This window comes from Lepus europaeus, chromosome 3 (assembly GCF_033115175.1).
Source record: "Lepus europaeus isolate LE1 chromosome 3, mLepTim1.pri, whole genome shotgun sequence".
Lineage (NCBI taxonomy): Eukaryota > Metazoa > Chordata > Mammalia > Lagomorpha > Leporidae > Lepus > Lepus europaeus.
The window spans coordinates 29,194,792-29,199,831 of NC_084829.1; the positions used below are offsets into that span (position 1 = coordinate 29,194,792).

The 5,040-nt window shown below is 53.4% G+C and overlaps 1 pseudogene; it reads right to left on the reverse strand.

Annotated features, from left to right (window-relative positions):
* Positions 1-2,647: 2,647 nt before the first annotated feature.
* LOC133756782 (heat shock protein beta-1-like) lies at positions 2,648-3,268 on the reverse strand (annotated as a pseudogene).
* Positions 3,269-5,040: the final 1,772 nt, after the last annotated feature.

Genomic DNA, 5,040 nt, shown 5'->3' on the forward strand with positions numbered 1-5,040 from the left:
GTTGGGGAGTGAATCAGCAGATGGAAGACCTTTCTCTCTCTGCCTCTCCTTCTCTTTCTGTGTAACTCTTACTTTCAAATAAATAAATAAATCTTTTAAAAATAAATAAAATATAAATTAGACTACATCAAAAAATGAAAATATTATACCAGTATCAATTCTAGACAGATACATACTTTACTCATCCATAGTGCTTTTTACATCTTTCATATACTGCATTTGACCAACATGATTGATCACCAATCTTAAAACAGCTACTCAGCAATACCACAGTGCATCTTCGCACTATTCTCTCTCCCACCCCCACAATGATGCTTTTTCTCTATGCTCTTAAAATACTATTAGAAATCCTCCTTTTCATCAACATTATCAAATACATACTCTAAGCAGATGGAGAAAGCCAATAACTAACACTTTAATGGTTTCAAATTCGGAATATAAAAACTAATAATGCTTTCATGTTAAAAAGTAAGTTTAATGCAAGTGGTTCACCTCACAATTTAACTGGCACTTGCGACTGAGCAGCTGTGTCGCCGTGTAACAAGGAACCACCAGCTACAGTCACTCCTCACAATTCCATGGTCACATTCCAGGCTGTACAAACAGACCCTTCCCGCCACCCTGCTTCTCTACCTTCACCCAAGTAATGTGTGGTTCTGAGTACAGTAAACCAATAAATGTAAAATAAAGCTTTAAGGAAACAGCATAATTTAGTGCAAAAATTCTGTGCAGCAATAGGGTTAGTCAAGGATGCCTTTGCCTGGCCATGGGGTTCTCAGACAGACATCCTCTACCAAGCCTGGCAGCCAGTCCCATGGGGAGGTCAGGCGTGGAAGCCACCAATAAATCAAAGAGCTCAGCACATAGCATGGCAGGTGCTACTTTCTCTGTCCAGTTTGGCTCCATTGTGTCTCCCTGTGGCATGCTCATGGCTCCACAGGCCTCTAATCTACCTGGCAGTGCAGTTTCACAGGGGCCAAGTGCTTCTCCCTGCCCCTGTGTGGGAGTGACAGTGTGAGGTGAAGCAGTGTTGGCCTACATGCCATCCTCAGAATTGGGGCCCTGTATCTCTGCAGGATGCCTGGGCACAGTGGTAGTCTCACTTCCCACCAAGGGCCTCATGGCCACCCTGTCCCTAATCAGCTGTCACAGTGACCACCATATCTGCATGGCATAAAGTCAGGAGCTAAGAGTCTGGGGTTCCCTTCCCTGTGTATCCTCCATACCTACGTCTCTATCCTGTAATTTTGCTTCTTACTCCCTAAATGGTTTAATAGTGACTGGAGCAGGGACAAAGGAGCAGGGAGCCTGTGGCTTGCAGAGACCCAACCTTGGCATGCACTGACATTCTAAATTGTCTGTCCATGTCATCCAGGGGAACTTCTGGGACCTTTCCTATTTGTTTAAAATGCTCAATACATGAGTCAACTAGGAGTACACCAAAAACTAATGCCACTCACACCCCCACCAAGCCACAAAGGAATTGAGTTGCCTCCCCAAAACCCACACTGAAGGCTTTGAGCACCTATTCAGTCCTCTCCAGACTGCCCTGCAGCCGGTGCCCTAGGCTTCCATGCTCCAGCAGGCTGGCCTCTGCTGCAGGCATCTGTGGCTGCAAGCTGGACCATATCTAAGCAAACTGAGGCAACCATGGAGCCTGGCTGGGACTTGGGACCCAAGTAGCCTCTCCAGGTGACAGAGGAGGTCTGGAAGCTAATGTAAGGCTCAGGCAGGCAGGGTTGGGTGAGCTGTGTGGCAGTGTGCTGTGACCCTGAGGCTCCTGGGCCATACACATCTCCAATGTCAAGTGTCTCCAGGGGTGGACTGTGGAAGGGGAGGTCTCACAGAGGTTCTGGAAGTTCTGACTGGACAGGCATGCACACCACAGGGCCTCTGAAACAGGGTGAGTAGCAACCACAGGCAGGGGTCACCACACCAGAATAGGCACACAGGCAGGGTGACAGCAGACAGCCAGTGGGGGACAGTCTCTGTTCCAGGATAATCTCTGGCCTTTCTCTCCTGTGCAGGAGCTGGGGCAGCACTGCTGCTGTGGCCAGTGAGCTGCCCTGAGCTGCCCTGCCCCATCCAGAGAAGATGGGTCCTGTCAGCGAAGCACCCACAAAGATCGTGAAGCACCAGACCAGCACCCTGACTAGTGGCACAGTCACGTGATGAGGTAGAGGAGCAGCTCCTTCCTGAGGTGGAAGTCAGCTTGCAGGACCCACAGTTGTAGCCAGGAGTGCAGCAGGGCACGCATGCCCAGGTACCACAGGCTGAGGGCATGGCCCTTGAGAGGCTGCAGCTGAAGCACAGCGGGAAGTACTTGAAGAAGTACCTGGTGCTCACAGGTCTGTGGGGTAAGGTGGTGGAAGGAACACACCTGCCACGGGATGGGCTGTCCGTCGTTGAACTCAAGGGTGGTGCTAGCTGGTGGTGGCAGTGGCAGTGTCCACACAGTGGTCAGCATAGGTGCCAAGGGGAAGTAGGCCTGGAGGCCTGAGCCTTGGGAGATGCACTGGCCAGGTGCCCTCTCCATGCCGTCGCTGGCATCCCACACCACAGGGCAGGCCAGCGGGCTGCCCTGTCTCTCGGGGTATCAAAAGGGCATGCAGGTGGGTGCTGGAGCTGGGCGGCGCAGGAGGCCTCTCTACTTGGCCGCAGGCTGCTCAGACTTCCCGGCTTCCAGGCTGACGATCTGGGCAGAGGCCTAGAAGGTGATCAGGATGATCTCTGCCGACTGCGTGGCCGGCTTGGGCAGAGGCGCTTCCACGGTAAGCGTACCCTCAGGGGACAGGGAGGAGGAGACCAGAGTAGGGTCCATGCCAGGGGGCAGCGTGTACTTCAGGGTGAAGCAGCGCAGATGTAGCCGTGCAGGTCCTGTCACTCTTCGTGTTTACCCATGATATCTTCACCACGCCATCCTTGGTGTTGACCGTCAGCTCCTGGGGGGGGGGGGTCGAAGTGGTTCACGTCCAGGGACACGTGCCAGCGGTCGGCCTTGTGCCAGATCTCTGAGACGCCGCTGCTGAGCTGCTGGCTGAGCGCACAGCTGTAGGCGGGCGCGGCCACGGCGGGGGGCCTCGGCAGCGGGGAGAGGACGCACATAGCCCGGCCAGCTGTTGCAGCCTAACCACTGCGCCCAATCCTCGGACAGTCGCGGCAGCCCAAAGGCCTGGTCAAAGAGGCAGCTATGCGCCAGATACCAGTCGAGGAAGGGGTCCCAGCTGGGGCTGCGCAGCAGCGAGAAAGGCACACGACGCTGGGTCATGGTGGCGGTGCAGGGGCGAAGAAGTAATTTTTTTTTCTCAGAAAGTAAAGACAACCAACATTTATTTATTCCCATGGCCCTAACTACTTGTGGACGAGTCCGTTTGCACAGGGAATGGACCATTCAGGATGGCTGACGCCCTGAAGGGCAGCCGTGGGCTGCGTCCGAACGGAGCGGCCCCCGGCCTTAGTGCCCAGTGAGTCTCCATGTGGGAGCCATGTGTGATTGCTTCTCACTCCCCCGCCAGGGAGGCCCCACCAAGCCGGGCGCTGAGCTGGGACTGCAACTCTGTCAGAGGGAAGGAAGCCTGCCCAGAAGCGGTGACTGGAGGGGCTGCAGGGGGAGCTCTGGGAGGTTAAGGGGGACGTGGGGAGTGCTGGGCTGAGGAGTGAGAGGGCCAAAGACAGCTCCACAGAGAAGGGCGTGCAGCTAAGGCCTCCGGATAGAGAGGTCACGGCAAGGGAAGCCAGGCATGCGGAAGAGAGGGCGAGAAAGGAACAGGAGGAGGCACTTGAATCCGAGAGGTTCCCATGGCTGCCGTGGGGAGCGAGGCTGGGAGTGGGCCGTGGGAGAGAGGTGCGCACGGGCGCATCCTGGGCCCTTCTCCTTAAGGTGAGGCGGTAGCACTGAGGGCTTTAAGCAGGGCCATAAGATGACCAGATGTGGGCCCACTGGGAGCCTCTCCACCCTATTACTCACTGGTGATCTGACTGGCAACATAAGACCAAGCCAAGCAGGCACTGCTGGCTCTGACCAGGTTCCTCAGGGGCAGAGAGCCCCTCCCAGGGACCAGGACTGCTGGCCCCTGGGAGAATTCTGTCAGGCCTCGGGACCCACAGAGAGAAGCCACTTCCTCCTCTCTGGTCCGGGCAGTAACAAAGCTGCTCTTTAGCTCCCTAGGTCCTTACTCCTCAGTGTGTTCAGGTCCCATGCACGGGGCAGGCCAGGCCACCTGGGCCCCTCCTCCATAGGGGTCCTGGGGCTTGGTGCTCAGAGCACTCGTGTGAAGACCAGAGTCAGAATTGGTCCTGTTAAGTGCAGCCGTCAGCCTGAAGCCTGGATGCTTTTCTCCTTTCCAAGGAGACTGCTGCCTTGGCCAGCTCTCATCTAGGGGTTGTGAAGAGTATTGGTGCCAAAAGCACTTCCATCAAAGTAGGATTTTTAATAAAGGAAAAATAAAAGTTACTCAAAGTTGAAGCACAATTTAAGAAGCCAGAGCTTCTATCCATCCATGAGTACGGGGAACACAGGAGCTTGCCTCGGATCTCAGAGTTCTATGAAATGCCCCCATCCTGACTCTTTGTGGAGAGCTGGACATAAAATAGTAACTTGGTCAAATGTAGCACTCCAGTAATACAATACTCTAGTTGATAATTTGGGTAATACAATGCTGCAGGCAGTTTTCTGTATTTAACCAATGCATTAGAACAGGGCAGTGTATTTATGCATAGAATTATGTACCTCAGCAGCAAAGCTATGGCTTACCAAGATTACAAAAATATTCCTTTATTTCAAGCCATACCCCAGACAAACGATTGTTTTTTTCTTACCTAATAGGTGCCTTGTCTGACTAGAGGCCACTTTTGTTGGTGTTCCTAATGAAGAGGAGCAGCCTGAGCTCAGGTGGGCCAAAGTGAGGTCTGCAGAGAGCGGAATGAAATTAGGAAGCAGCAGAACCATGAAGCATCAGCTCTCCAACTCTCCCTCACTCCCTGAGTTCACAGAAAAACAGCTACATTTTCCAACTTTTACCAGAAGTTTGGAGAGAAGAA